The sequence below is a fragment of the Scyliorhinus torazame genome, chromosome 9 (genome assembly GCF_047496885.1).
Source record: "Scyliorhinus torazame isolate Kashiwa2021f chromosome 9, sScyTor2.1, whole genome shotgun sequence".
Classification (NCBI taxonomy): domain Eukaryota; kingdom Metazoa; phylum Chordata; class Chondrichthyes; order Carcharhiniformes; family Scyliorhinidae; genus Scyliorhinus; species Scyliorhinus torazame.
This window is the reverse complement of record NC_092715.1, coordinates 57,463,947-57,473,288: the sequence shown is the minus strand read 5'-3', so window position 1 is coordinate 57,473,288 and position 9,342 is coordinate 57,463,947. Positions and strand designations below refer to the sequence as shown.

The 9,342-nt window shown below is 52.1% G+C and overlaps 1 long non-coding RNA gene across 1 annotated transcript; it reads left to right on the top strand.

Annotated features, from left to right (window-relative positions):
• Positions 1-567: 567 nt before the first annotated feature.
• On the top strand, positions 568-4,995 carry LOC140429218 (uncharacterized). The gene is made up of 2 exons (XR_011949015.1): positions 568-2,024; positions 4,251-4,995. It is a non-coding gene; the product is annotated as an uncharacterized lncRNA (long non-coding RNA).
• The last annotated feature ends 4,347 nt before the right edge of the window (positions 4,996-9,342 follow it).

Here is a 9,342-nt window from a genome sequence, read left to right as displayed (position 1 = left end):
GCTTGCTCACTGACCCCTGAGGCGCTCTCTTCCCTGACGCCCAAATGAATTGTAATCCTTTAGTACTCATTGACTTCCTGCAGTCATTTATACAGCAACATAACACGTTGTGATTTGCACAACTTCACATATCATTGGCTTCTAAAAGCAATTTCTCGCAAGCATGTTGTGCATTGTTTCAACATAATATAGTGCAATAATGACACCAAAACAGCACTAAAACAGTACAACAATAGCACTAAAACAGAATTCAGTATAGAATAGAGACCGGGGGTTTTGCAAACAAGGTTAATATTTGACAGAATTCATTTCTTCAATTATTTTCTTTTTTGCAGGCTCCAGGGTATCATATTTAATTTGGGTTAGATTCTGCAGGCACAGAATTCTTTTAACTGAACTAGATGATTAGATCTAATCTAAAGTACATGATTTAACACTGAATGATTGGCATTAATGGTGGCTTTTGTTACTGGAGATTCTGTCAGCATTTCATCATCACCATGGCACTGTATGATTATTTGAACAGTGTGGTGAATGTATAACTACTGATAATTCACCAGTGCACTGTGTTATGTTATTAACCCTGTGGGCTCTACCTATGGGCCATTGTGTGGCTTCACCCACAGGGGATAGGTTGGGGCATGTACGGGCTCCACCCATGGCTCCACCCCCTTTACAGGAAGTATAAGAGCTGCTGACCTGCGGGGCCGCCTTCAGTGTTGTACCGGTCACAGGCAGGCTCAGTTCTAAGCTGATTAAAACCACGGTTTACTTCTCCACGTGTCTTCGAGTGAATTGGTGGTCGTATCAATTTAATCAGCTTCAAATACTACTATGGAATCAGCCCTCAAACCTGACAGACTGGAACTCGATCCACAGGCCGCGGAGGCGAAATAAATTTTTTCACACTGGCTTCAATGCTTCAAGGCCTATCTCGCCGCGTTGTCTACGCCATCCGTCACTGACGAACAGAAGCTGAGCCTCCTCCACTCACGGGTGAGCCATCGCATTTCTGTCTACCTCGACGAAGCCGCTTCCTATACAGAGGCCCTCGCACTACTCGAACACCTCTATGTGCGGCCTGTGAATAAGGTCTACGCGCGACACATCTTCACCACTCGCCGCCAGCGCCCCGGGGAGTCGCTAGATGACTACCTACGCAACCTCAAAGCCCTCGCACGCAACTGTAACTACCAGGCCATTATGGCCACTCAGGACATGGAGCTCGCCGTCCGAGACGTTTACGTGGCGGGGGTCCGATCGAACTATGTGAGACAGCGTCTGCTCGAAAAAGGGGCCCAGGACCTGGACGGCATGGTAAAACTGGCTACCTCTCTGGAGGCCGCTTTTAAGAGCCTTACCGTGTTCCCGGCCGATCACGCGACCCCCCTCGTGGGCCCCCGACCCGAGACTTCCCCAGGCCTGTGCCGCGCAGCCACCCGCCCATCATAGGGGGCTACCCTGCTACTTTTGCGGCCAGTCCCAACACCCCCGACTGCACTGCCCGGCCTGCAACGCGAACTGCAGCAGCTGCGGGTGAAAAGGACATTTTGCCAAGGTCTGCCTGGCCAGGTCTAAGAACTCGAACTCACAGACCCGATCCACAGACTCACAGGTCGTAGACCCCGCAAGGTGACAGCGTGTCTGCCGACTCCGCCTCCGCATAACATGTGCGACTCATGGGGGCCATCCTCCCCCACGCGGCCGGCCACGTGCGATCCATGGGGGCCGCCATCTTGGACGCCATCTTCCTCACCACCGCCACGCTCGACCAACGGGGGCCGCCATCTTGGCCGCCATCTGCTACGCTGCTCGACGCGTACGACCTACACGGACAGCCATCGCGGGGCTGCCCCAGCACTTCCGATCATGCCGCCGGCTACCCACACCTCAGCGTGGTCACCCTGGACCAGTCACGACCTAAGCACCTCCGGAGCTCCATGCTGGCCGTCCGGGTTAACGGGTACGAGACGCCTTGCCTTTTCAACTCCGGGAGCACAGAGAGCTTCATTCACCCGGACATGGTAAGACGCTGCTCGCTCCCAATATTCTCGATGCAACAAACCATATCCCTCTGGGTCGCACTCGGTGCAAATCCAAGGGTGTACTACTGCAACCCTAGCGATACAGGGCGCTGAGTACGCTAATTTTTAACTATATGTGCTCCCAAACCTCTGCGCTCCTCTCCTTTTGGGACTCGACTTCCAGTGCAACCTCAGGAGCCTAACTCTTAAGTTCGGTGGGCCCCTGCCCCCACTCACCATATGCAGCCTCGCGACCCTAAAAATCGACCCCCCCCCACCTCTTCGCAAACCTCACCGCCGATTGCAAGCCAGTAGCCACCAAAAGCAGGCGGTATAGCATGCAGGACAGGATGTCCATTAGGTCTGAGGTCCAGCGTCTCTTGCGGGAGGGGGTCATAGAGGCCAGCAAAAGCCCCTGGAGAGCTCAGGTGGTGGTAGTCAAGACCGGGGAAAAGTTTTGGATGGTGGTTGATTACAGCCAGACCATTAACCGGTTTACGCAACTCGATGCGTACCCCCTTCCCCGGATTGCAGACATGGTAAATCAGATCGCACACTACTGGGTGTTCTCCACGGTGGATCTGAAGTCTGCATACCACCAGCTCCCAATCCGCCCAGAGGACCGCCACTACACGGCGTTTGAGGCAGATGGCCGCCTTTTCCATTTCCTCCGGGTCCCCTTTGGCGTCACGAGCGGGATTTCGGTGTTCCAACGAGCGATGGACCGAATGGTGGACCAGTACGGGCTGCAGGCCACGTTTCCGTACTTGGACAATGTAACCATCTGCGGCCATGATCAGCAGGACCACGGCGCCAACCTCCACCGATTTCTCCAAACCGCCCAAAAACTCAACCTCACCTACAACAAGGAGAAATGCATTTTCCGCACAACCAGGCTAGCCATCCTCGGCTACGTCGTGGAAAACGGGGTCCTAGGGCCCGACCCTGACCGTATGCGCCCCCTCCTACAACTCCCTCTCCCTCACTGTCCCAAGGCCCTGAAGAGGTGCCTTGGATTTTTCTCCTATTACGCCCAGTGGGTCCCCTAGTATGTGGACACAGCCCACCCACAATTTAAGGCCACCCTCTTTCCACTGGCAGCCGAGGCTCGCCAGGCCTTCAACTGCATCAATGCGGACATCGTCAAAGCTGCGATGCGCACGGTGGACGAGTCCGTCCCCTTCCGGGTGGAGAGCGACGCCTCAGAGGTCGCTCTCGCCACCACCCTCAACCAAGCAGGCAGACCGGTAGTGCTTTTTTCACGCACCCTCACCACCTCCGAAATTCGACACTCCTCAGTCAAAAAAGAAGCCCAAGCCATCGTGGAAGCTGTGCGGCACTGGAGGCACTACCTCACTGGTAGGAGGTTTACCCTCGTCACCGACCAACGATCGGTTGCCTTCATGTTTGACAATACGCAGCGGGGCAAAATCAAGAATGATAAGATCTTGAGGTGGAGAATCGAACTCTCCACCTATAATTACGATATAGTATATCGTCCTGGGAAGCTCAACGAGCCCCCAGATGCCCTGTCCCGCAGCACATGCGTCAGCGCGCAAGATGACCGACTACGGACTATCCACAATGACCTCTGCCACCCGGGGGTCACCCGGCTCGCCCATTACATCAAGGCCCGCAACCTGCCCTACTCCACCAAGGAGGTCAGAGCTATAACCAGAGACTGCCAAATCTGTGCGGAGTGTAAACCGCACTTCTATCGACCGGATAAGGCCCACCTGGTAAAGGCATCCCGGCCCTTTGAACGCCACAGTATCGATTTCAAAGGGCCCCTCCCCTCCAAATACCGCAACACGTACTTCCTTAACATCATAGATGAGTTCTCCCGCTTCCCGTTTGCCATCCCCTGCCCTGATATGACCACCCCCACTGTCATTAAAACCCTGCATAGTGTCTTCACCCTGTTTGGTTTCCCCAGTATGTCCACCGCGACAGGGGCTCGTCATTCATGAGCGATGAACTGCGTCAGTACCTGCTCAGTAAGGGCATCGCCTTGAGCAGGACTACCAGTTATAACCCTAGGGGAAACGGGCAGGTGGAGAGGGAGAACGCGACGGTCTGGAAGACCGTCCTACTGACCCTGCGGTCCAGGAATCTCCCAGTTTCTCACTGGCAGGAGGTCCTCCCCGATGCGCTCCACTCTATTAGGTCCCTCCTTTGCATGGCCACAAACCAGACTCCTCATGACCGTTTGTTTGTATTCCCTAGGGACATCGCTTCCGCCCTGGCTGATGACACCTGGTCCAGTCCTCCTCCGAAAACATGTTCGGAGCCATAAGACCGACCCCCTGGTAGAGAGGGTCCAGCTCCTGCACTCCAACCCACACTATGCGTACGTCGAACACCCCGATGGCCGGCAAGATACCGTCTCCCTCCGGGACCTGGCTCCCGCAGGCTCCAATACCACTCCCACTACTGCATCCCCTACACTATGTCCCGTCCAACCTCCCATGTTCAGCACTCCCACCCCAATATGGTTCCCGCGCTCCCTCCCACCCGCCGTACCGGTCCACAGGAATGAAGCTCCGGAAGAGCTGCTCCCGGAGTCCACACCTGTGCCTGCTCCGGACCCACTTCCACAGCCACCCGAAGCGGCTGCAACATCAGTGCTTCGGCGGTCGCAACGTACGATCCGGGCACTGGACCGACTGAATCTATGAGCCCGTCAACCCCGCCGTACTTCATTTTTAAACAGGGGGTGAATGTGGTGAATGTATAACTACTGATAATTTACTAGTGCACTGTGTTATGTTATTAACCTGTGGGCTCTACCTATGGGCCATTGTGTGGCTTCACCCACAGGGGATATGTTGGGGCATGTACGGGCTCCGCCCATGGCTCCACCCCCTTTACAGGAAGTATAAGAGCTGCTGACCTGCGGGGCCGCCTTCAGTGTTGTACCGGTCACAGGCAGGCTCAGTTCTAAGCTGATTAAAACCACGGTTTACTTCTCCACGTGTCTTCGAGTGAATTGATGGTTGCATCAAACAGAAACAATGTGCAAGGGTTACAGGGAAAAGGCATGATGCTTGTTTGGAGAGCCGGTATAGACACAATGGGCTGAATGGTCACCTTCTGAACCATACTATGATGATCATTTGTATAACACCGTTAACATACAAAAATATTCCTAAGATGATTCATAGAAGTGTAATCATACAAAAATTGACACTGGAATGCATATTAGGTCAGGTGATCAAAATCTTGGTCAAAGCTAAAGGGGGGTCTTAAAAGTGCAGAGAGAGGTGGAGTGCAGGCAATATTCGAGTTTCGGGCTGAGATGGGTGAAATTGACTGTTAGAAGTTACAGAGTCGTCGAGGTCTATAGCACAGGAAAGGCCCTTCGGCCCATCGTGGTCAAAAACAACCACCTAACTATTCTAATCCCATTTTCCAGCATTTGGCCCATAGCCTTGTAATCCTTGGCATCGCAAGTGCACATCTAAACACTTCTGAAATGTTATGAGGGTCTCTGCCTCCACCACCCTTTCAGGCAGCGAGTTCCAAACTCCCATCATCCTCTAGATGAAAAAGTTTTTCCTCACATCCCCTCTAAACCTCCTGCCCCTTACCTTAAATCTATGCCCCCTGGCCATTAATCCCTCCAGCTAGGGGAAAAGTTTCTTCTTGCCTACTCTATCCACGTCCCTCATAATTTAGTGAGGGATGAATACTCTAAATTGAAGGTTGGCAGGGGTGGTGGGTATGCAGGACTTGGTGTGGGTGAGGATAGGGGTAGCAGAGTTTTGGATGAGGTGAGGTATATGGAGGGTGAAGTGCGGAAGGCCAGCGAGGGGAGTATTGAAATAATTGAGTTCGAAGATGACAATTAGCATGAATGAGGGTTGAGTCAATGTCAGAGGCAGGCAATGTTGTGGAGGTGGTAGTCGGGGGGCTTTGTGATGAAGGGTCTATGGGGCCTGACACCTAGCTTGGGGCCAGGCAAGACAGCAAAACTGTGAACAAGCAATTTTAACTGGAGACGATGGCTACTGAGGAGGCTGGGGAGGCTGGAAGGGGGTGGGGTGGGGGTGGGCGGGGCGGTGGGAGGGTCGAGATACAGTTTGTAGCAGGGCTCATTGGCAATAGCTTCTTAACTAGGGTAAAAGAAAAGGAGAAATGTGTGAAAATGTGCATTGTACAATGGGATGTACTTTGTTTTATTTTGAGAGGGTAGTTTTTTAAATTAGGTGAGCATGCTGGGGTACTCAATTCTTGAGGTGTTAAATTCCTCGTCTAAAAAATGTACAAGCCCTTTTGCGGTCTTGTCAATGAACGTGCTTGCACCCATTGCATTTACAATTTCGGAAGGTGACAAGGAAATTGGTTCCGTGCCAAATTGATTGCTTTCATTTTGTCAATCCATTTACATCGTTATCCTGACAAATGGAGCTATTTAGGCCTTTGGAAATTTGTTTCTTTAAGGTGTTTACTCTTGGCTCTTCGTGGTCTTTTGCGTTTTCGATCTCCTTAACTTGCTTCTCTTCTTTACTTCCCACTGGTGGTTGGCTCTGCACTGTCGCAATTGATATCCCACATCACACTTGCTGACAGCTAGTATTTCCTTTGCAGCAAACAAGTTGCTCAGCATGGGAAATTCTGCTGGGATTTGGAGAAAAAAGTGATGTTTATGTGGAGGGAAGCACAGCAGGTGTGATGGCACTTGTGATAATATGCATAAAGCAATTCTGTATATAATATTGTACACGATCTCCGACCAGCAGCTGGCAGGGTGGCGGTGTAAGCGCACCAAGCGGCTCTGTGTCTCGAGGCAGTTGGGAGTAAGCTGTGTTGGTGAATAGATGTATTTTTCAGTAGTTTTATAATAGTTAGTTAGTGTTAATAGTTTATTCCAGTTATCTTTACCATACAGTTGTTTCATAATAAATTATTTAAACTAGATGTTCTGGAATGCATCATTCATATCAGCCCGTCTACAGAACTTGACAGCACTCACGGCACCTCATGAAAGAACTCCTTTCTGTGGGCAGCCCCTTTCCCCACAAGCTAAGAATTTCTGCCTCTGTCATTGGGAAATATCTAACCCTGGGTCTCCATTCAGCTGTTTCCTGTGTTTTGCTGCCACTTCCACATGGTGCTCTTTAATTGCGCGAGTTGCATTTCTAATCATTCCTCCCTGTCCCTGGCTATCCACATTCTGCCCACCATTTAGGGGCTGGTTTAGCACACTGGGCTAAATCGCTGGCTTTTAAAGCAGACCAAGGCAGGCCAGCAGCATGGTTCAATTCCCGTACCAGCCTCCCCGGACAGGTGCCGGAATGTGGTGACTAGGGGCTTTTCACAGTAACTTCATTGAAGCCCATTTGTGACAATAAGCGATTTTCATTTACACGACAGGGATCAGGGGTTTGCTGAGATCCTGCCCATTTGCTTGAATGAGCAACTCAACACGTTCGACGCAATCCAGGACAAAGCAGCCCTTTGACTGGCACCCCATCCACCACCAAAAACATTCACCCCCTTCACGAGTGTGTATCGTCCACAAGATCAACATGGTAACTCCCCAAAGGCTGGTTAGGCCTAACTCCCCATTCCTCCCACCTCCTCACTCCCCCCACCTCCCCACTCCTCCCCACTTCCCCACTCCTCCCCACCTCCCCCCCACCTCCCCACTCCTCCCCACCTCCCCACACCTCCCTACCTCCCCATCTCCCTCCCACCTCCCCACTCCTCCCCACTCCTCTCACTCCCTCACTCCCCACCTCCCCACTCCTCCCCACTCCTCCCCACCTCCCCACTCCTCCCCACCTCCCTCCCACCTCCCCACCTCTCCACACCTCCCCACCTCCCCACTCCTCCCCACCTCCACACTCCTCCCCTCCTCCCCACCTTCCCACTCCTCCCCACATCCCCACCTCCCCACTCCTACCCACTATTCCCCACACCGCCCCACTTCTCCCCATTCATCACAACTTCTCCCACATTTCTCCACTCCTCCACACATTTTCCTACTCCTACCCATTCCTTCCAACACTACTCCTTTCTACTCCTCCCCACTCTTTACAACTCCTCCCTATTCCTCCCCACTGCTCCCCATTCTTCCCCACTCCTCCTGCTCCTCCCACTCCACCCCACTTCACCCCAGTTCCCCACTCCTTCTCACTCCTCCATATTCTTCCCACTCTTCCCCAGCCCTCCCCACTCCTCACCACTCCTCCCCACTCCTCCACACTTCTCCACACTCCCCCCACTCCTCCCCATATTTCTCCACCCCCCATTTCATTCCACCCCTCCCCACACCTCCTCATTCATCCCACTCCTCCCCTGTCCTCCCTACTCCTCCCCACTCATCACCACTCATCCCCACACCTCCTCACACTTCCCTGCTCCTCCCCACTCCTCCTCACTTCTCCACATTCTTTCCACTCCTCATTCCCCCCCTATTTCCCTACTCCTCCTCACACTTCTCCACACCCCTCCCCACACTTCCCCACTCTTCGCTGGTGGCAGGGCGGGTGAGCCATACAAAATGCCACAGGCCTCGGTGAGACTGAAAGATCCGACCAATGGTCCGACCAGTGCCAGACAACACACCTGATGGGCGGCCTCTGTCACTCCTCAATCACCTCCCTATGCTTTAGAGCTGCACAGAACATACAGCTGTTGGGCATTGGGAGGGTAGACGGTGATACAACAGCACCCATTCTGTGCATACACGTGGCAAAGCAACATGCAATTGTCTGCCAAAATTTGTGTGAGGTTTTAGAATCATTGAGTGCGGGATGCAAGACGGCGCCTCAGCTGGACAGACACGGGAGTGCAGGTGTGAAATATTTGCAACATTGCGCCTGTACTTTCCATGCTTCTTACTTGCTGGTGTACGGGGTTAAGGGGACAGTGCTTGTGGCAATTCTGCCATTGGGTTGATCTGAATGCTCCATTGTGTAATGTGCTGTATAGGGTCACGCTGTAGTCAAGCCCAATTTGAGCATTACAAATATACCGAGTGTTCAATATATTAAATCAGTCTCCATCCATTATTTCAGGATACACTAATGAAGGTGATGCACAATCATAAATGGAGAGGGTAGAACAAAGACTTCAACTATTGTGTCTAAAAGTATTTGCTTCATAATGCACAATGCAGTTTATTTGTTGTCAGTATGTAAATATTCGAAGACTCAGTTCACGTGTTGAATTTTACCAAAGACAGGTCAATTTTAATAATAATAATCTTTATTGTTACAAGTAGGCTTACATTAACAGTGCAATGAAGTTACTATGAAAATCCCCTAATCGCCACATTGCGGCGTCTGTTCGGGTACACAGAGGGAGAATT